The following is a 21179-nucleotide window of genomic DNA, read 5'->3' on the forward strand; positions in this document are numbered from 1 at the left end:
GCTCTGCGCTTGAGCGCTGTTCCCTCTGTGCGTGAGCGCTGTTCCCTGTGTAGCTGATGTAGGCTCTGCGCCTGAGCTCTGTTCCCTCTGTGCCTGAGCGCTGTTCCCTGCGTAGCTGTTGTATGCTCTGCGTCTGAGCGCTGTTCCGTCTGTAGCTGTTGTAGTCTCTGAGACTGACCGGAGTTCGCTCTGCGCCTGAGCGCTGTTCCCTGTGTAGCTGTTGCAGGCTCTGCGCCTGAGCGGAGTACGCTCTGCGCCTGAGCGCTGTTCCCTGTGTAGCTGATGTAGGCTCTGCGCCTGAGCGCTGTTCCCTGTGTAGCTGTTGCAGGCTCTGCCCCTGAGCGCTGTTCTCTCTGCCCTTGAGCGCTGCTCCCTGTGTAGCTGTTGTAAGCTGTGGACCTCAGCGCTGTTCCCTCTGCGCCTGAGCGCTGTTCCCTGTGTAGATTTTGTAGGCTCTGCGCCTGAGCGCTGTTCCCTGTGTAGCTCTTACAGGGTTTGCGTCTCAGCACTGATCGCTCTGCGCCTGAGCGTTGTTCCCTGCGTAGCTGCTGTAGGCTCTGCGCCTGAGCTCTGTTCGCTCTGCGCCTGAGCGCTCTTCCCTGTGTAGCTGTTGTTGGCTCCGCGCCTGAGCGCAGTTACCTCTCGCCTGAGCTCTGCACCCTGTGTAGATGTTGTAGGCTCTGCGCATGAGCGCTGTTCCCTCTGCTCATGAGCGCTCTTCTCTGTGCAGCTGTTGTAGGCTCTGCGCCTGAGCACTGTTCCCTGCGTAGCTGTTGTACGCTCTGCGTCTCAGCGCTGTTCCGTGTGTAGATGTTGTAGTCTCTGCGACTGAGCGGAGTTCGCTCTGCGCCTGAGCGCTGTTCCCTGTGTAGCTCTTGCAGGCTGTGCGCCTGAGCGGAGTTCGCTCTGCGCCTGAGCGCTGTTCCCTGTGTAGCTGTTGCAGGCTCTGCGCCTGAGTGCTGTTCGCTCTGCGCCTGAGCGCGTTTCCCTGTGTAGCTGTTGTAGTGTCTGAGTCTTAGCGCTGTTCCCTGTGTAGCTGTTGTTGGCTCTGCGCCTGAGCGCTGTTCGCTCTGCGCCTGAGCGCTGCACCCTGTGTCGCAGTTGTAGGCTCTTTGCTTGAGCGCTGTTCCCTCTGCGCCTGAGTGCTGTTCGCTCTGCGCCTGAGCGCTGTTCCCTGTGTAGCTGTTGTAGGCTCTGCGCTTGAGCGCTGTTCCCTCTGCGCCTGAGCTCTGTTCCCTATGTAGCTGTTGTAGACTCTGCGCCTGAGCGCTGTTCACTCTGCGCCTGAGCGCTGTTCCCTGCGTAGCTGTTGTAGGCTCTGCGTCTGAGCGCTGTTCCGTGTGTAGCTGTTGTAGTCTCTGCGACTGAGCGCAGTTTGCTCTGCGCCTGAGCGCTGTTCCATGTGTAGCTGTTGTAGGCTCTGCGCCTGAGCGCTGTTTCCTGTGTAGCTGTTGCAGGCTCTGCGCCTGAGCGCTGTTCGATCTGCGCCTGAGCGCTGTTATCTGTGTAGCTGCAGTTGGCTCTGCGCCTGAGCGATGTTTGATCTGCGCCTGAGCGCTGTCCCCTCTGCGCCTGAGTGCTGTTCTCTCTGCGCCTGTGCGCTGTTCCCTGTGTAGCTGTTGGAAGCTCTGAGTCTGAGCATGTTCGCTCTGCGCCTGAGCGCTGTTACCTGTGTAGCTGCCGTTGGCTCTGCGCCTGAGCGATGTTTGATCTGCGCCTGAGCGCTGTTCCCTGTGTAGCTGTTGTAGGCTCTGCACCTGAGTGCTGTTCCCTATGCGCCTGAGCGCTGTTCCCTGTGTAGCTGTTGTATGCTCTGCGCCTGAGCGCTGTTCCCTCTGCCCCTGAGCGCTGTTCTCTCTGCGCCTGAGCGCTGCTCCCTGTGTAGCTGTTGTAAGCTCTGCACCTCACCGCTGTTCCCTCTGCGCCTGAGCGCTGTTCCCTGTGTAGATGTTGTAGGCTCTGCGCCTGAGCGCTGTTCCCTGTGTAGCTGTTACAGGCTTCGCGTCTGAGCACTGATCGCTCTGCGCCTGAGCGCTGTTCCCTGTGTAGCTGTTGTATGCTCTGCGCCTGAGCGCTGTTCCCTGTGTAGCTGTTGTAGGCTCTGCGCCTGAGCGCTGTTCCCTCTTCGCCTGAGCGCTCTTCTCTGTGCAGCTGTTGTAGGCTCTGCGCCTGAGCGCTGTTCCCTGCGTAGCTGTTGTAGGCTCTGCGTCTCAGCGCTGTTCCGTGTGTAGCTGTTGTAGTCTCTGCGACTGAGCGGAGTTCGCTCTGCGCCTGAGCGCTGTTCCCTGGGTAGCTCTTGCAGGCTCTGCGCCTGAGCGGAGTTCGCTCTGCGCCTGAGCGCTGTTCCCTGTGTAGCTGTTGCAGGCTCTGCGCCTGAGAGATGTTTGCTCTGTGCCTGATTGCTGATCCCTGTGTAGCTGTTGTAGGCTCTTTGCCTGAGCGCTGTTAACTCTGCGCCTGAGCGTTGCACTCTGTGTCGCAGTTGTAGGCTCTTTGCCTGAGCGCTGTTCCCTCTGCGCATAAGCGCTGTTCTCTCTGCGCCTGAGCGCTGTTCCATGTGTAGCTGTTGTAGGCTCTGCGCCTGAGCGCTGTTCTTTCTGCGCCTGAGTGCTGTTCGCTCTGCGCCTGAGCGCTGTTCCCTTTGTAGCTGTTGTAGGCTCTGAGTCTGAGCGCTGTTCCCTGTGTAGCTGTTGTTGGCTGTGCGCTTGAGCGCTGTTCCCTCTGCACCTGAGCGCGGTACGTTGTGTCACATTTGTAGGCTCTTTGCCTGAGCGCTGTTCCCTCTGCGCCTGAGTCCTGTTCGCTCTGCGCCTGAGCGCTGTTCCCTGTGTAGCTGTTGTTGGCTGTGCGCTTGAGCGCTGTTCCCACTGCACCTGAGCGCGGCACGTTGTGTAGCAGTTGTAGGCTCTTTGCCTGAGCGCTGTTCCCTCTGCGCCTAAGCGCTGTTCTCTCTGCGCCTGAGCGCTGTTCCCTGTGTAGGTGTTGTAGGCTCTGCGCCTGAGCGCTGTTCTTTCTGCGCCTGAGTGCTGTTCGCTCTGCGCCTGAGCGCTGTTCCCTGTGTAGCTCTTGTAGGCTCTGAGTCTGAGCGCTGTTCCCTCTGTAGCTGTTGTAGGCTCTGCGCCTGAGCGCAGTTCGCTCTGCGCCTGAGCGCTGTTCCCTGTGTAGCTGTTGTATGCTCTGCGCCTGAGCGCTGTTCCCTGTGTAGATGTTACAGGCTCTGCGCCTGAGCACTGATCGCTCTGCGCCTGAGTTCTGTTCCCTCTGTAGCTGTTGTAGGCTCTGCGCCTGAGCGCTGTTCGCTCTGCGCCTGATCGCTCTTCCCTGTGTAGCTGTTGTAGGCTATGTGCCTGAGAGCTGTTCCCTGCGTAGCTGTTGTACGCTCTGCTCCTGTGCCCTATTCGATCTGCGCCTGAGCGCTGTTCCCTGTGTAGCTGTTACAGGCTCTGCGCCTGAGCAGTGATCGCTCTGCGTCTGAGCGCTGTTCCCTGTGTAGCTGTTGTAGGCTCTGCGCTTGAGCGCTGTTCCCTCTGTGCGTGAGCGCTGTTCCCTGTGTAGCTGATGTAGGCTCTGCGCCTGAGCTCTGTTCCCTCTGTGCCTGAGCGCTGTTCCCTGCGTAGCTGTTGTATGCTCTGCGTCTGAGCGCTGTTCCGTCTGTAGCTGTTGTAGTCTCTGAGACTGACCGGAGTTCGCTCTGCGCCTGAGCGCTGTTCCCTGTGTAGCTGTTGCAGGCTCTGCGCCTGAGCGGAGTACGCTCTGCGCCTGAGCGCTGTTCCCTGTGTAGCTGATGTAGGCTCTGCGCCTGAGCGCTGTTCCCTGTGTAGCTGTTGCAGGCTCTGCCCCTGAGCGCTGTTCTCTCTGCCCTTGAGCGCTGCTCCCTGTGTAGCTGTTGTAAGCTGTGGACCTCAGCGCTGTTCCCTCTGCGCCTGAGCGCTGTTCCCTGTGTAGATGTTGTAGGCTCTGCGCCTGAGCGCTGTTCCCTGTGTAGCTCTTACAGGGTTTGCGTCTCAGCACTGATCGCTCTGCGCCTGAGCGTTGTTCCCTGCGTAGCTGCTGTAGGCTCTGCGCCTGAGCTCTGTTCGCTCTGCGCCTGAGCGCTCTTCCCTGTGTAGCTGTTGTTGGCTCCGCGCCTGAGCGCAGTTACCTCTCGCCTGAGCTCTGCACCCTGTGTAGATGTTGTAGGCTCTGCGCATGAGCGCTGTTCCCTCTGCTCATGAGCGCTCTTCTCTGTGCAGCTGTTGTAGGCTCTGCGCCTGAGCGCTGTTCCCTGCGTAGCTGTTGTACGCTCTGCGTCTCAGCGCTGTTCCGTGTGTAGATGTTGTAGTCTCTGCGACTGAGCGGAGTTCGCTCTGCGCCTGAGCGCTGTTCCCTGTGTAGCTCTTGCAGGCTGTGCGCCTGAGCGGAGTTCGCTCTGCGCCTGAGCGCTGTTCCCTGTGTAGCTGTTGCAGGCTCTGCGCCTGAGTGCTGTTCGCTCTGCGCCTGAGCGCGTTTCCCTGTGTAGCTGTTGTAGTGTCTGAGTCTTAGCGCTGTTCCCTGTGTAGCTGTTGTTGGCTCTGCGCCTGAGCGCTGTTCGCTCTGCGCCTGAGCGCTGCACCCTGTGTCGCAGTTGTAGGCTCTTTGCTTGAGCGCTGTTCCCTCTGCGCCTGAGTGCTGTTCGCTCTGCGCCTGAGCGCTGTTCCCTGTGTAGCTGTTGTAGGCTCTGCGCTTGAGCGCTGTTCCCTCTGCGCCTGAGCTCTGTTCCCTATGTAGCTGTTGTAGACTCTGCGCCTGAGCGCTGTTCACTCTGCGCCTGAGCGCTGTTCCCTGCGTAGCTGTTGTAGGCTCTGCGTCTGAGCGCTGTTCCGTGTGTAGCTGTTGTAGTCTCTGCGACTGAGCGCAGTTTGCTCTGCGCCTGAGCGCTGTTCCATGTGTAGCTGTTGTAGGCTCTGCGCCTGAGCGCTGTTTCCTGTGTAGCTGTTGCAGGCTCTGCGCCTGAGCGCTGTTCGATCTGCGCCTGAGCGCTGTTATCTGTGTAGCTGCAGTTGGCTCTGCGCCTGAGCGATGTTTGATCTGCGCCTGAGCGCTGTCCCCTCTGCGCCTGAGTGCTGTTCTCTCTGCGCCTGTGCGCTGTTCCCTGTGTAGCTGTTGGAAGCTCTGAGTCTGAGCATGTTCGCTCTGCGCCTGAGCGCTGTTACCTGTGTAGCTGCCGTTGGCTCTGCGCCTGAGCGATGTTTGATCTGCGCCTGAGCGCTGTTCCCTGTGTAGCTGTTGTAGGCTCTGCACCTGAGTGCTGTTCCCTATGCGCCTGAGCGCTGTTCCCTGTGTAGCTGTTGTATGCTCTGCGCCTGAGCGCTGTTCCCTCTGCCCCTGAGCGCTGTTCTCTCTGCGCCCGAGCGCTGCTCCCTGTGTAGCTGTTGTAAGCTCTGCACCTCACCGCTGTTCCCTCTGCGCCTGAGCGCTGTTCCCTGTGTAGATGTTGTAGGCTCTGCGCCTGAGCGCTGTTCCCTGTGTAGCTGTTACAGGCTTCGCGTCTGAGCACTGATCGCTCTGCGCCTGAGCGCTGTTCCCTGTGTAGCTGTTGTATGCTCTGCGCCTGAGCGCTGTTCCCTGTGTAGCTGTTGTAGGCTCTGCGCCTGAGCGCTGTTCCCTCTTCGCCTGAGCGCTCTTCTCTGTGCAGCTGTTGTAGGCTCTGCGCCTGAGCGCTGTTCCCTGCGTAGCTGTTGTAGGCTCTGCGTCTCAGCGCTGTTCCGTGTGTAGCTGTTGTAGTCTCTGCGACTGAGCGGAGTTCGCTCTGCGCCTGAGCGCTGTTCCCTGGGTAGCTCTTGCAGGCTCTGCGCCTGAGCGGAGTTCGCTCTGCGCCTGAGCGCTGTTCCCTGTGTAGCTGTTGGAGGCTCTGTGCCTGAGAGATGTTTGCTCTGTGCCTGATTGCTGATCCCTGTGTAGCTGTTGTAGGCTCTGCGCCTGAGCGCTGTTAACTCTGCGCCTGAGCGTTTCACTCTGTGTCGCAGTTGTAGGCTCTTTGCCTGAGCGCTGTTCCCTCTGCGCCTAAGCTGTGTTCTCTCTGCGCCTGAGCACTGTTCCCTGTGTAGTTGTTGTAGGCTCTGCGCCTGAACGCTGTTCTTTCTGCGCCTGAGTGCTCTTCGCTCTGCGCCTGAGCTCTCTTCCCTGTGTAGCTGTTGTAGGCTCTGAGTCTGAGCGCTGTTCCCTGTGTAGCTGTTGTTGGCTCTGCGCCTGAGCGCTGTTCCCTCTGCACCTGAGCGCTGTTCCCTCTGTAGCTGTTGTAGGCACTGCGCCTGAGCGCTGTTACCTCTGCGCCTGAGCGCTGCACGCTGTGTCGCAGTTGTAGGCTCTTTGCCTGAGCGCTGTTCCCTCTGCGACTGAGTGCTGTTCGCTCTGCGCCTGAGCGCTGTTCCCTGTGCAGCTGTTGCAGGCTCTGCGCCTGAGCGCTATTACCTGTGTAGCTGTTTTAGGCTCTGCGCCTGAGCGCAGTTCGCTCTGCGCCTGAGCGCTGTTCCCTGTGTAGCTGTTGTAGGCTCTGCGCCTGATCGCTGTTCGCTCTCCGCCTGAGGGCTGTTCGCTCTGCTCCTGAGCGCTGTTCCCTGTGTAGCTGTTGTTGGCTCTGCGCCTGAGCGCTGTTCGCTCTGCACCGGAGCGCTGTTCCCACTGTAGCTGTTGTAGGCTCTGCGCTTGAGCGCTGATCGCTCTGCGCCTGAGCGCTGTTCCCTGTGCAGCTGTTGTAGGCTCTGAGCCTGAGCGCTGTTCGCTCTCCGCCTGAGGGCTGTTCGCTCTGCTCCTGAGCGCTGTTCCCTGTGTAGCTGTTGTAGGCTCTGCGCCTGAGCGCTGTTTCCTGTGTATCTGTTGCAGGCTCTGCGCCTGAGCGCTGTTCAATCTGCGCCTGAGCGCTGTTATCTGTGTAGCTGCAGGTGGCTCTGCGCCTGAGCGATGTTTGATCTGCGCCTGAGCGCTGTTCCCTGTGTAGCTATTGTAGGCTCTGCGCCTGAGTGCTGTTCCCTATGCGCCTGAGCGCTGTTCCCTGTGTAGCTGTTGTAGGCTCTGCGCCTGAGCGCTGTCCCCTCTGCGCCTGAGTGCTGTTCTCTCTGCGCCTGTGCGCTGTTCCCTGTGTAGCTGTTGGAGGCTCTGAGCCTTAGCATGTTCGCTCTGCGCCTGAGCGCTGTTACCTGTGTAGCTGCCGTTGGCTCTGCGCCTGAGCGATGTTTGATCTGCGCCTGAACGCTGTTCCCTGTGTAGCTGTTGTAGGCTCTGCGCCTGAGTGCTGTTCCCTATGCGCCTGAGCGCTGTTCCCTGTGTAGCTGTTGTATGCTCTGCGCCTGAGCGCTGTTCCCTCTGCCCCTGAGCGCTGTTCTCTCTGCGCCTGAGCGCTGCTCCCTGTGTAGCTGTTACAGGTTTCGCGTCTGAGCACTGATCGCTCTGCGCCTGAGCGCTGTTCCCTGTGTAGCTGTTGTATGCTCTGCGCCTGAGCGCTCTTCCCTGTGTAGCTGTTGTAGGCTCTGCGCCTGATCGCTGTTCCCTCTTCGCCTGAGCGCTCTTCTCTGTGTAGCTGTTGTAGGCTCTGCGCCTGAGCGCTGTTCCCTCTGCGCCTGAGTGCTCTTCCCTGTGTAGCTGATGTAGGCTCTGCGCCTGAGCGCTGTTCCCTCTGTGCCTGAGCGCTGTTCCCTGCGTAGCTGTTGTAGGCTCTGCGCCTCAGCGCTGTTCGCTCTCCGCCTGAGGGCTGTTCGCTCTGCGCCTGAGCGCTGTTCCCTGTGTAGCTGTTGTAGGATCTGCGCCTGAGCGCTCTTTCCTGTGTAGCTGTTGCAGGGTCTGCGCCTGAGCGCTGTTCAATCTGCGCCTGAGCGCTGTTATCTGTGTAGCTGCAGTTGGCTCTGCGCCTGAGCGATGTTTGATCTGCGCCTGAGCGCTGTTCCATGTGTAGCTATTGTAGGCTCTGCGCCTGAGCGTTGTTCCCTCTGCGCCTGAGCGCTGTTCCCAGTGTAGGTGATGTAGGCTCTGCGCCTGAGCGCTGTTCCCTCTGTGCCTGAGCGCTGTTCCCTTCGTAGCTGTTGTAGGCTCTGCGCCTGAGCGCTGTTCGCTCTCCGCCTGAGGGCTGTTTGCTCTGCGCCTGAGCGCTGTTCCCTGTGTAGCTGTTGCAGGCTCTGCGCCTGAGTGCTGTTCGCTCTGCGCCTGAGCGCTGTTCCCTGTGTAGCTATTGTAGGCTCTGAGTCTTAGCGCTGTTCCCTGTTTAGCTGTTGTAGGCTCTGCGCTTGAGCGCTGTTCCATCTGTGCCTGAGTGCTGTTCCCTGCGTAGCTGTTGTAGGCTCTGCGCCTGAGCGCTGTTCGCTCTCCGCCTGAGGGCTGTTCGCTCTGCGCCTGAGCGCTATTCCCTGTGTAGCTGTTGTAGGCTCTGCGCCTGACCGCTGTTCGCTCTCAGCCTGAGGGCTGTTCGCTCTGCGCCTGAGCGCTGTTCCCTGTGTAGCTGTTGTAGGCTCTGCGCCTGAGCGCTGTTACCTGTGTAGCTGCAGTTGGCTCTGCGCCTGAGCGCTGTTCGATCTGCGCCTGAGCGCTGTTATCTGTGTAGCTGCAGTTGGCTCTGCGCCTGAGCGGTGTTTGATCTGTGCCTGAGCGCTGTTCCCTGTGTAGCTGTTGTAGGCTCTGCGCCTGAGCGCTGTCCCCTCTGCGCCTGAGTGCTGTTCTCTCTGCGCCTGAGCGCTGTCCCCTGTGTAGTTGTTGGAGGCTCTGAGCCTGAGCATGTTCGCTCTGCGCCTTAGCGCTGTTACCTGTGTAGCTGCAGTTGGCTCTGCACCTGAGCGATGTTTGATCTGCGCCTGAGCGCTGTTCCCTGTGTAGCTGTTGTAGGCTCTTCGCCTGAGTGCTGTTCCTTATGCGCCTGAGCGCTGTTCCCTGTGTAGCTGTTGTATGCTCTGCGCCTGAGCGCTGTTCCCTCTGCCCCTGAGCGCTGTTCTCTCTGCGCCTGAGCGCTGCTCCCTGTGTAGCTGTTGTAAGCTCTGCACCTCAGCGCTGTTCCCTCTGCGCCTGAGCGCTGTTCCCTGTGTAGATGTTGTAGGCTCTGCGCCTGAGCGCTGTTCCCTGTGTAGCTGTTACAGGCTTTGCGTCTGAGCACTGATCGCTCTGCGCCTGAGCGCTGTTCCCTGTGTAGCTGTTGTAGGCTCTGCGCCTGAGCGCTGTCCCCTCTGCGCCTGAGTGCTGTTCTCTCTGCGCCTGAGCGCTGTCCCCTGTGTAGTTGTTGGAGGCTCTGAGCCTGAGCATGTTCGCTCTGCGCCTGAGCGCTGTTACTTGTGTAGCTGCAGTTGGCTCTGCACCTGAGCGATGTTTGATCTGCGCCTGAGCGCTGTTCCCTGTGTAGCTGTTGTATGCTCTGCGCCTGAGCGCTGTTCCCTCTGCCCCTGAGCGCTGTTCTCTCTGCGCCTGAGCGCTGCTCCCTGTGTAGCTGTTACAGGTTTCGCGTCTGAGCACTGATCGCTCTGCGCCTGAGCGCTGTTCCCTGTGTAGCTGTTGTATGCTCTGCGCCTGAGCGCTCTTCCCTGTGTAGCTGTTGTAGGCTCTGCGCCTGATCGCTGTTCCCTCTTCGCCTGAGCGCTCTTCTCTGTGTAGCTGTTGTAGGCTCTGCGCCTGAGCGCTGTTCCCTCTGCGCCTGAGCGCTGTTCCCTGTGTAGCTGATGTAGGCTCTGCGCCTGAGCGCTGTTCCCTCTGTGCCTGAGCGCTGTTCCCTGCGTAGCTGTTGTAGGCTCTGCGCCTCAGCGCTGTTCGCTCTCCGCCTGAGGGCTGTTCGCTCTGCGCCTGAGCGCTGTTCCCTGTGTAGCTGTTGTAGGCTCTGCGCCTGAGCGCTGTTCCCTGTGTAGCTGTTACAGGCTTTGCGTCTGAGCACTGATCGCTCTGCGCCTGAGCGCTGTTCCCTGTGTAGCTGTTGTAGGCTCTGCGCCTGAGCGCTGTCCCCTCTGCGCCTGAGTGCTGTTCTCTCTGCACCTGAGCGCTGTCCCCTGTGTAGTTGTTGGAGGCTCTGAGCCTGAGCATGTTCGCTCTGCGCCTGAGCGCTGTTACTTGTGTAGCTGCAGTTGGCTCTGCACCTGAGCGATGTTTGATCTGCGCCTGAGCGCTGTTCCCTGTGTAGCTGTTGTAGGCTCTTCGCCTGAGTGCTGTTCCTTATGCGCCTGAGCGCTGTTCCCTGTGTAGCTGTTGTATGCTCTGCGCCTGAGCGCTGTTCCCTCTGCCCCTGAGCGCTGTTCTCTCTGCGCCTGAGCGCTGCTCCCTGTGTAGCTGTTGTAAGCTCTGCACCTCAGCGCTGTTCCCTCTGCGCCTGAGCGCTGTTCCCTGTGTAGATGTTGTAGGCTCTGCGCCTGAGCGCTGTTCCCTGTGTAGCTGTTACAGGCTTTGCGTCTGAGCACTGATCGCTCTGCGCCTGAGCGCTGTTCCCTGAGTAGCTGTTGTAGGCTCTGCGCCTGAGCGCTGTTCCCTCTGCGCCTGAGCGCTGTTCGATCTGCGCCAGAGCGCTATTCCCTGTGTAGGTGTTGTAGGCTCTGCGCCTGAGCGCTGTTCCCTCTGTGCCTGAGCGCTGCTCCCTGTGTAGCTGTTGTAGGCTCTGCGTCTGAGCGCTGTTCCATGTGTAGCTGTTGTAGGCTCTTCGCCTGATCGCTGTTAGCTCTCCGCCTGAGCGCTGTTCGATCTGCGCCTGAGCGCTGTTCCCTGTGTAGCTGTTGTAGGCTCTGCGCCTGAGCGCTGTTCGCACTCAGCCTGAGGGCTGTTCGCTCTGCGCCTGAGCGCTGTTCCCTGTGTATCTGTTGTAGGCTCTGCGCCTGAGAGCTGTTCCCTGTGTAGCTGCAGTTGGCTCTGCGCCTGAGCACTGTTCGATCTGCGCCTGAGCGCTGTTATCTGTGTAGCTGCAGTTGGCTCTGCGCCTGAGCGATGTTTGATCTGCGCCTGAGCGCTCTTCCCTGTGTAGCTGTTGTAGGCTCTGCGCCTGAGCGCTGTTCCGTGTGTAACTGTTGTAGTCTCTGAGACTGAGCGCAGTTCGCTCTGCGCCTTAGCGCTGTTCCATGTGTAGCTGTTGTAGTCTCTTCGCCTGAACGCTGTTAACTCTCCGCCTGAGGGCTGTTCGCTGTGTAGCTGTTGTAGGCTCTGCGCCTGAGCGCTGTTCGCTCTGCGCCTGAGCGCTGTTACCTGTGTAGATGCTGTTAGCTCTGCGCATGAGCGATCTTTACTCTGCGCCTGAGCGCTGTTCCCTGTTTAGCTGTTTTAGGCTCTGCGCCTGAGCGCAGTTCGCTCTCCGCTTGAGCGCTGTTCGCTCTGTTCCTGAGCGCTGTTACCTGTGTAGCTGTTGTAGGCTCTGCGCCTGAGCGCTGTTCACTCTCCGCTTGAGCGCTGTTCGCTCTGTTCCTGAGCGCTGTTCCCTGTGTAGCTGTTGTTGGCTCTGCGCCTGAGCGCTGTTCGCTCTGCACCGGAGCGCTGTTCCCACTGTAGCTGTTGTAGGCTCTGCGCTTGAGCGCTGATCGCTCTACGCCTGAGCGGTGTTCCCTGTGCAGCTGTTGTAGGCTCTGAGCCTGAGCGCTGTTCGCTCTCCGCCTGAGGGCTGTTCGCTCTGCGCCTGAGCGCTGTTCCCTGTGTACCTGTTGTAGGCTCTGCGCCTGAGCGCTGTTCGCTCTGCGCGTGAACGCTGTTCCCTGTGTAGCTGTTGTAAGCTCTGCGTCTGAGCGCTGTTCCCTGTGTACCTGTTGTAGTCTCTGCGCCTGAGCGCAGTTCGCTCTGCGCCTGAGCGCTGTTCCCTGTGTAGCTGTTGTAGGCTCTGCGCCTGAGTGCTGTTCGCTCTCCGCCTGAGCGCTGTTCGCTCTGCACCTGAGCGCTGTTCCCTGTGTAGCTGTTGTTGGCTCTGCGCCTGAGCGCTCTTCGCTCTGCACCTGAGCGCTGTTCCCACTGTAGCTGTTGTAGGCTCTGCGCTTGAGCGCTGATCGCTCTGCGCCTGAGCGCTGATCCCTGTGTAGCTGTTGTAGGCTGTGCGCCTGAGCGCTATTCGCTCTGCGACTAAGCGCTGTTCCCTTTCTAGCTTCTACAGGCTCTGCGTTTGAGCACTGTTTCCTCTGCGCCTGAGTGCTGTTCCCTCTGTGCCTGAGCGCTGTTTCTGTGTAGCTCTATTACGCTTCTGCTGCTGAGCGTTGTTCGCTCTGCGCCTGAGCGCTGTTCCCTCTGTAGCTGTTGTAGGCTCTGCGCCTGAGCGCTGTTCCCTGTGTAGCTGTTGTAGGCTCTGCTCCTGTGCGCTGTTCGCTCTGCGCCTGAGTTCTGTTCCCTGTGTAGCTGTTGTAGGCTCTGCGCCTGAACGCTGTTTGCTCTGCTCCTGAGCGCTATTCCCTGTGTAGGTGTTGTAGGCTCTGCCCCTGAGCGCAGTTCGCTCTCCGCCTGAGGGCTGTTCGCTCTGCGCCTGAGCGCTGTTCCCTGTGTAGCTCTTGTAGGCTCTGCGCCTGAGCGCTGTTCGCTCTCCGCCTGAGCGCTGTTCCCACTGTAGCTGTTGTAGGCTCTGCGCTTGAGCGCTGATCGCTATGCGCCTGAGCGCTGTGAACTGTGCAGCTGTTGTAGGCTATGCTCCTGAGCGCTGATCCCTGTGTAGCTGTTGTAGGCTGTGCGCCTGAGCGCTATTCGCTCTGCGGCTAAGCGCTGTTCCATTTGTAGCTTCTACAGGCTCTGTTTTGAGCACTGTTTCCTCTGCGCCTGAGCGCTGATCGCTCTGCGCCTGAGCGCTGTTCCGTGTGTAGCTGTTGTAGGCTCTGCGCATGAGCGCAGTTCGCTCTGCGCCTGAGCGCTGTTCCCTGTGTAGCTCTTGCAGGCCTTGCGCCTGAGCGGAGTTCGCTCTGCGCCTGAGCGCTGTTCCCTGTGTAGCTGTTGGAGGCTCTGCGCCTGAGCGATGTTTGGTCTGCGCCTGATTGCTGATCCCTGTGTAGCTGTTGTAGGCTCTGCGCCTGAGCGCTGTTAACTCTGCGCCTGAGCGTTTCACTCTGTGTCGCAGTTGTAGGCTCTTTGCCTGAGCGCTGTTCCCTCTGCGCCTAAGTGCTGTTCTCTCTGTGCCTGAGCACTGTTCCCTGTGTCGCTGTTGTAGGCTCTGCGCCTGAGCGCTGTTCTTTCTGCGCCTGAGTGCTGTTCGCTCTGCGCCTGAGCGCAGTTCCCTGTGTAGCTGTTGTGCGCTCTGAGTCTGAGCGCTGTTCCCTGTGTAGCTGTTGTTGGCTCTGCGCCTGAGCGCTGTTCCCTCTGCACCTGAGCGCTGTTCCCTCTGTAGGTGTTGTAGGCTCTGCGCCTGAGCGCTGTTACCTCTGCGCCTGAGCGCTGCACGCTGTGTCGCAGTTTAGGCTCTTTGCCTGAGCGCTGTTCCCTCTGCGCCTGAGTGCTGTTCTCTCTGCGCCTGAGCGCTGTTCCCTGTGTAGCTGTTGTAGGCTCTGCGCCTGAGCCCTGTTCCCTGCGTAGCTGTTGTAGGCTCTGCATCTGAGCGCTGTTCCATGTGTAGCTGTTGTAATCTCTGCGACTGAGCGCAGTTCGCTTGCGCCTGAGCGCTGTTCCCTGTGTAGCTGTTGGAGGCTCTGCGCCTGAGCGCTGTTCCCTCTGCGCCTGAGCGCTGTTCCCTGTGTAGCTGATGTAGGCTCTGCGCCTGAGCGCTGTTCCCTCTGTGCCTGAGTGCTGTTCCCTGCGTAGCTGTTGTAGGCTCTGCGTCTGAGCGCTGTTCCATGTGTAGCTGTTGTAGGCTCTTCGCCTGATCGCTGTTTGCTCTCCGCCTGAGCGCTGTTCGCTCTGCGCCAGAGCGCTATTCCCTGTGTAGGTGTTGTAGGCTCTGCGCCTGAGCGCAGTTCGCTCTCCGCCTGAGGGCTGTTCGCTCTGCGCCTGAGCGCTGTTCCCTGTGTAGCTGTTGTAGGCTCTGCGCCTGAGCGCTGTTCCCTGTGTAGCTGTTGTTGGCTCTGCGCCTGAGCGCTGTTCGCTTTGCACCTGAGCGCTGTTCCCACTGTAGCTGTTCTAGACTCTGCGCCTGAGCGCTGATCGCTCTGCGCCTGAGCGCTGTTCCCTGTGTAGCTGTTGTAGGCTCTGCGCCTGAGCGCTGTTCCCTCTGCGCCTGAGCGCTGTTCCCAGTGTAGGTGATGTAGGCTCTGCGCCTGAGCGCTGTTCCCTCTGCACCGGAGCGCTGTTCCCACTGTAGCTGTTGTAGGCTCTGCGCTTGAGCGCTGATCGCTCTACGCCTGAGCGGTGTTCCCTGTGCAGCTGTTGTAGGCTCTGAGCCTGAGCGCTGTTCGCTCTCCGCCTGAGGGCTGTTCGCTCTGCGCCTGAGCGCTGTTCCCTGTGTACCTGTTGTAGGCTCTGCGCCTGAGCGCTGTTCGCTCTGCGCGTGAACGCTGTTCCCTGTGTAGCTGTTGTAAGCTCTGCGTCTGAGCGCTGTTCCCTGTGTACCTGTTGTAGTCTCTGCGCCTGAGCGCAGTTCGCTCTGCGCCTGAGCGCTGTTCCCTGTGTAGCTGTTGTAGGCTCTGCGCCTGAGTGCTGTTCGCTCTCCGCCTGAGCGCTGTTCGCTCTGCGCCTGAGCGCTGTTCCCTGTGTAGCTGTTGTTGGCTCTGCGCCTGAGCGCTCTTCGCTCTGCACCTGAGCGCTGTTCCCACTGTAGCTGTTGTAGGCTCTGCGCTTGAGCGCTGATCGCTCTGCGCCTGAGCGCTGATCCCTGTGTAGCTGTTGTAGGCTGTGCGCCTGAGCGCTATTCGCTCTGCGACTAAGCGCTGTTCCCTTTCTAGCTTCTACAGGCTCTGCGTTTGAGCACTGTTTCCTCTGCGCCTGAGTGCTGTTCCCTCTGTGCCTGAGCGCTGTTTCTGTGTAGCTCTATTACGCTTCTGCTGCTGAGCGTTGTTCGCTCTGCGCCTGAGCGCTGTTCCCTCTGTAGCTGTTGTAGGCTCTGCGCCTGAGCGCTGTTCCCTGTGTAGCTGTTGTAGGCTCTGCTCCTGTGCGCTGTTCGCTCTGCGCCTGAGTTCTGTTCCCTGTGTAGCTGTTGTAGGCTCTGCGCCTGAACGCTGTTTGCTCTGCTCCTGAGCGCTATTCCCTGATGTAGGTGTTGTAGGCTCTGCCCCTGAGCGCAGTTCGCTCTCCGCCTGAGGGCTGTTCGCTCTGCGCCTGAGCGCTGTTCCCTGTGTAGCTCTTGTAGGCTCTGCGCCTGAGCGCTGTTCGCTCTCCGCCTGAGCGCTGTTCCCACTGTAGCTGTTGTAGGCTCTGCGCTTGAGCGCTGATCGCTATGCGCCTGAGCGCTGTGAACTGTGCAGCTGTTGTAGGCTATGCTCCTGAGCGCTGATCCCTGTGTAGCTGTTGTAGGCTGTGCGCCTGAGCGCTATTCGCTCTGCGGCTAAGCGCTGTTCCATTTGTAGCTTCTACAGGCTCTGTTTTGAGCACTGTTTCCTCTGCGCCTGAGCGCTGATCGCTCTGCGCCTGAGCGCTGTTCCGTGTGTAGCTGTTGTAGGCTCTGCGCATGAGCGCAGTTCGCTCTGCGCCTGAGCGCTGTTCCCTGTGTAGCTCTTGCAGGCCTTGCGCCTGAGCGGAGTTCGCTCTGCGCCTGAGCGCTGTTCCCTGTGTAGCTGTTGGAGGCTCTGCGCCTGAGCGATGTTTGGTCTGCGCCTGATTGCTGATCCCTGTGTAGCTGTTGTAGGCTCTGCGCCTGAGCGCTGTTAACTCTGCGCCTGAGCGTTTCACTCTGTGTCGCAGTTGTAGGCTCTTTGCCTGAGCGCTGTTCCCTCTGCGCCTAAGTGCTGTTCTCTCTGTGCCTGAGCACTGTTCCCTGTGTCGCTGTTGTAGGCTCTGCGCCTGAGCGCTGTTCTTTCTGCGCCTGAGTGCTGTTCGCTCTGCGCCTGAGCGCAGTTCCCTGTGTAGCTGTTGTGCGCTCTGAGTCTGAGCGCTGTTCCCTGTGTAGCTGTTGTTGGCTCTGCGCCTGAGCGCTGTTCCCTCTGCACCTGAGCGCTGTTCCCTCTGTAGCTGTTGTAGGCTCTGCGCCTGAGCGCTGTTACCTCTGCGCCTGAGCGCTGCACGCTGTGTCGCAGTTTAGGCTCTTTGCCTGAGCGCTGTTCCCTCTGCGCCTGAGTGCTGTTCTCTCTGCGCCTGAGCGCTGTTCCCTGTGTAGCTGTTGTAGGCTCTGCGCCTGAGCCCTGTTCCCTGCGTAGCTGTTGTAGGCTCTGCATCTGAGCGCTGTTCCATGTGTAGCTGTTGTAATCTCTGCGACTGAGCGCAGTTCGCTTGCGCCTGAGCGCTGTTCCCTGTGTAGCAGTTGGAGGCTCTGCGCCTGAGCGCTGTTCCCTCTGCGCCTGAGCGCTGTTCCCTGTGTAGCTGATGTAGGCTCTGCGCCTGAGCGCTGTTCCCTCTGTGCCTGAGTGCTGTTCCCTGCGTAACTGTTGTAGGCTCTGCGTCTGAGCGCTGTTCCATGTGTAGCTGTTGTAGGCTCTTCGCCTGATCGCTGTTTGCTCTCCGCCTGAGCGCTGTTCGCTCTGCGCCAGAGCGCTATTCCCTGTGTAGGTGTTGTAGGCTCTGCGCCTGAGCGCAGTTCGCTCTCCGCCTGAGGGCTGTTCGCTCTGCGCCTGAGCGCTGTTCCCTGTGTAGCTGTTGTAGGCTCTGCGCCTGAGCGCTGTTCGCTTTGCACCTGAGCGCTGTTCCCACTGTAGCTGTTCTAGACTCTGCGCCTGAGCGCTGATCGCTCTGCGCCTGAGCGCTGTTCCCTGTGTAGCTGTTGTAGGCTCTGCGCCTGAGCGCTGTTCCCTCTGCGCCTGAGCGCTGTTCCCAGTGTAGGTGATGTAGGCTCTGCGCCTGAGCGCTGTTCCCTCTGTGCCTGAGCGCTGTTCCCTTCGTAGCTGTTGTAGGCTCTGCGCCTGAGCGCTGTTCGCTCTCCGCCTGAGGGCTGTTTGCTCTGCGCCTGAGCGCTGTTCCCTGTGTAGCTGTTGCAGGCTCTGCGCCTGAGTGCTGTTCGCTCTGCGCCTGAGCGCTGTTCCCTGTGTAGCTGTTGTAGGCTCTGAGTCTTAGCGCTGTTCCCTGTGTAGCTGTTGTAGGCTCTGCGCTTGAGCGCTGTTCCATCTGTGCCTGAGTGCTGTTCCCTGCGTAGCTGTTGTAGGCTCTGCGCCTGAGCGCTGTTCGCTCTCCGCCTGAGGGCTGTTCGCTCTGCGCCTGAGCGCTATTCCCTGTGTAGCTGTTGTAGGCTCTGCGCCTGACCGCTGTTCGCTCTCAGCCTGAGGGCTGTTCGCTCTGCGCGTGAGCGCTGTTCCCTGTGTAGCTGTTGTAGGCTCTGCGCCTGAGCGCTGTTACCTGTGTAGCTGCAGTTGGCTCTGCGCCTGACCGGTGTTTGATCTGTGCCTGAGCGCTGTTCCCTGTGTAGCTGTTGTAGGCTCTGCGCCTGAGCGCTGTCCCCTCTGCGCCTGAGTGCTGTTCTCTCTGCGCCTGAGCGCTGTCCCCTGTGTAGTTGTTGGAGGCTCTGAGCCTGAGCATGTTCGCTCTGCGCCTGAGCGCTGTTACCTGTGTAGCTGCAGTTGGCTCTGCACCTGAGCGATGTTTGATCTGTGCCTGAGCGCTGTTCCCTGTGTAGCTGTTGTATGCTCTGCGCCTGAGCGCTGTTCCCTCTGCCCCTGAGCGCTGTTCTCTCTGCGCCTGAGCGCTGCTCCCTGTGTAGCTGTTGTAAGCTCTGCACCTCAGCGCTGTTCCCTCTGCGCCTGAGCGCTGTTCCCTGTGTAGATGTTGTAGGCTCTGCGCCTGAGCGCTGTTCCCTGTGTAGCTGTTACAGGCTTTGCGTCTGAGCAGTGATCGCTCTGCGCCTGAGCGCTGTTCCCTGTGTAGCTGTTGTAGGCTCTGCGCCTGAGCGCTGTTCCCTGAGTAGCTGTTGTAGGCTCTGCGCCTGAGCGCTGTTCCCTCTGTGCCTGAGCGCTGTTCCCTGCGTAGCTGTTGTAGGCTCTGCGTCTGAGCGCTTTTCCATGTGTAGCTGTTGTAGGCTCTTCGCCTGATCGCTGTTTGCTCTCCGCCTGAGCGCTGTTCGATCTGCGCCAGAGCGCTATTCCCTGTGTAGGTGTTGTAGCCGCTGCCCCTGAGCGCAGTACGCTCTCCGCCTGAGGGCTGTTCGCTCTGCGCATTAGCGCTGTTCCCTGTGTAGCTGTTGTAGGCTCTGCGCCTGAGCGCTGTTCGCTCTCAGCCTGAGGGCTGTTCGCTCTGCGCCTGAGCGCTGTTCCCTGTGTATCTGTTGTAGGCTCTGCGCCTGAGAGCTGTTCCCTGTGTAGCTGCAGTTGGCTCTGCGCCTGAGCACTGTTCGATCTGCGCCTGAGCGCTGTTATCTGTGTAGCTGCAGTTGGCTCTGCGCCTGAGCGATGTTTGATCTGCGCCTGAGCGCTGTTCCCTGTGTAGCTGTTGTAGGCTCTGCGCCTGAGCGCTGTTCCGTGTGTAACTGTTGTAGTCTCTGAGACTGAGCGCAGTTCGCTCTGCGCCTTAGCGCTGTTCCATGTGTAGCTGTTGTAGTCTCTTCGCCTGAACGCTGTTAACTCTCCGCCTGAGGGCTGTTCGCTGTGTAGCTGTTGTAGGCTCTGCGCCTGAGCGCTGTTCGCTCTGCGCCTGAGCGCTGTTACCTGTGTAGATGCTGTTAGCTCTGCGCATGAGCGATCTTTACTCTGCGCCTGAGCGCTGTTCCCTGTTTAGCTGTTTTAGGCTCTGCGCCTGAGCGCAGTTCGCTCTGCGCCTGAGCGCTGTTCCCTGTGTAGCTGTTGTAGGCTCTGCGCCTGAGCGCTGTTCACCCTCCGCCTGAGCGCTGTTCGCTCTGTTCCTGAGCGCTGTTCCCTGTGTAGCTGTTGTTGGCTCTGCGCCTGAGCGCTGTTCGCTCTGCACCGGAGCGCTGTTCCCACTGTAGCTGTTGTAGGCTCTGCGCTTGAGCGCTGATCGCTCTACGCCTGAGCGGTGTTCCCTGTGCAGCTGTTGTAGGCTCTGAGCCTGAGCGCTGTTCGCTCTCCGCCTGAGGGCTGTTCGCTCTGCGCCTGAGCGCTGTTCCCTGTGTACCTGTTGTAGGCTCTGCGCCTGAGCGCTGTTCGCTCTGCGCGTGAACGCTGTTCCCTGTGTAGCTGTTGTAAGCTCTGCGTCTGAGCGCTGTTCCCTGTGTACCTGTTGTAGTCTCTGCGCCTGAGCGCAGTTCGCTCTGCGCCTGAGCGCTGTTCCCTGTGTAGCTGTTGTAGGCTCTGCGCCTGAGTGCTGTTCGCTCTGCGCCTGAGCGCTGTTCCCTGTTAGCTGTTGTTGGCTCTGCGCCTGAGCGCTCTTCGCTCTGCACCTGAGCGCTGTTCCCAGTGTAGCTGTTGTAGGCTCTACGCTTGAGCGCTGATCGCTCTGCGCCTGAGCGCTGATCCCTGTGTAGCTGTTGTAGGCTGTGCGCCTGAGCGCTATTCGCTCTGCGACTAAGCGCTGTTCCCTTTCTAGCTTCTACAGGCTCTGCGTTTGAGCACTGTTTCCTCTGCGCCTGAGTGCTGTTCCCTCTGTGCCTGAGCGCTGTTTCTGTGTAGCTGTATTACGCTTCTGCTCCTGAGCGTTGTTCGCTCTGCGCCTGAGCGCTGTTCCCTCTGTAGCTGTTGTAGGCTCTGCTCCTGAGCGCTGTTCCCTGTGTAGCTGTTGTAGGCTCTGCTCCTGTGCGCTGTTCGCTCTGCGCCTGAGCTCTGTTCCCTTTGTAGATGTTACAGGCTCTGCACCTGAGCACTGATAGCTCTGCGCCTGAGTTCTGTTCCCTGTGTAGCTGTTGTAGGTTCTGCGCCTGAACGCTGTTTGCTTTGCGCCTGAGCGCTATTCCCTGTGTAGGTGTTGTAGGCTCTGCGCCTGAGCGCAGTTCGCTCTCCGCCTGAGGGCTGTTCGCTCTGCGCCTGAGCGCTGTTCCCTGTGTAGCTGTTGTAGGCTCTGCGCCTGAGCGCTGTTCCCTGTGTAGCTGTTAAAGGCTCTGCGCCTGAGCGCAGTTCGCTCTGCGTCTGAGCGCTGTTCCCTGTGTAGCTGTTGTAGGCTCTGTGCCTGAGCGCAGTTCGCTCTGCGCCGAGCGCTGTTCCCTCTGTAGAAGTTACAGGCTCTGCGCCAGAGCACTGATCGCTCTGCGCGTGAGCGGTGGTCCCTGTGTAGCTGTTGTAGGCTCTGCGTCTGAGCGCTGTTCCGTGTGTAGCTGTTGTAGTCTCTGCGACTGAGCGCTGTTCGATCTGCGCCTGAGCGCTGTTCCCTGCGTAGCTGTTGTAGGCTCTGCGTCTCAGCGCTGTTCCGTCTGTAGCTGTTGTAGTCTCTGCGACTGAGCGCAGTTCGCTCTGCGCCTTAGCGCTGTTCCATGTGTAGCTGTTGTAGTCTCTTCGCCTGAACGCTGTTAACTCTCCGCCTGAGGGATGTTCGCTCTGCGCCTGAGCGCTGTTCCCTGTGTAGCTGTTGTAGGCTCTTCACCTGAGCGCTCTTCCCTGTGCAGCTGTTGCAGGCTCTTTGCCTGAGCTCTGTTCGCTCTGCGCCTGAGCTCTGTTACCTGTGTAGCTGCTGTTAGCTCTGCGCCTGAGCGATCTTTACTCTGCGCCTGAGCGCTGTTCCCTGTGTAGCTGTTTTAGGCTCTGCGCCTGAGCGCTGTTCGCTCTGCGCCTGAGCGCTCTTCCCTGTGTAGCTGTTGTAGGCTCTGCGCCTGAGCGCTGTTCGCTCTCCGCCTGAGCGCTGTTCCCACTGTAGCTGTTGTAGGCTCTGCGCTTGAGCGCTGATCGCTATGCGCCTGAGCGCTGTTCCCTGTGCAGCTGTTGTAGGCTATGCTCCTGAGCGCTGATCCCTGTGTAGCTGTTGTAGGCTGTGCGCCTGAGCGCTATTCGCTCTGCGGCTAAGCGCTGTTCCCTTTGTAGCTTCTACAGGCTCTGTTTTGAGCACTGTTTCCTCTGCGCCTGAGCGCTGATCGCTCTGCGCCTGAGCGCTGTTCCGTGTGTAGCTGTTGTAGGCTCTGCGCATGAGCGCAGTTCGCTCTGCGCCTGAGCGCTGTTCCCTGTGTAGCTCTTGCAGGCCCTGCGCCTGAGCGGAGTTCGCTCTGCGCCTGAGCGCTGTTCCCTGTGTAGCTGTTGGAGGCTCTGCGCCTGAGCGATGTTTGGTCTGCGCCTGATTGCTGATCCCTGTGTAGTTGTTGTAGGCTCTGCGCCTGAGCGCTGTTAACTCTGCGCCTGAGCGTTTCACTCTGTGTCGCAGTTGTAGGCTCTTTGCCTGAG

This window comes from Leptosomus discolor, unplaced genomic scaffold (assembly GCF_034619465.1).
Source record: "Leptosomus discolor isolate bLepDis1 unplaced genomic scaffold, bLepDis1.hap2 HAP2_SCAFFOLD_41, whole genome shotgun sequence".
NCBI lineage: Eukaryota > Metazoa > Chordata > Aves > Leptosomiformes > Leptosomidae > Leptosomus > Leptosomus discolor.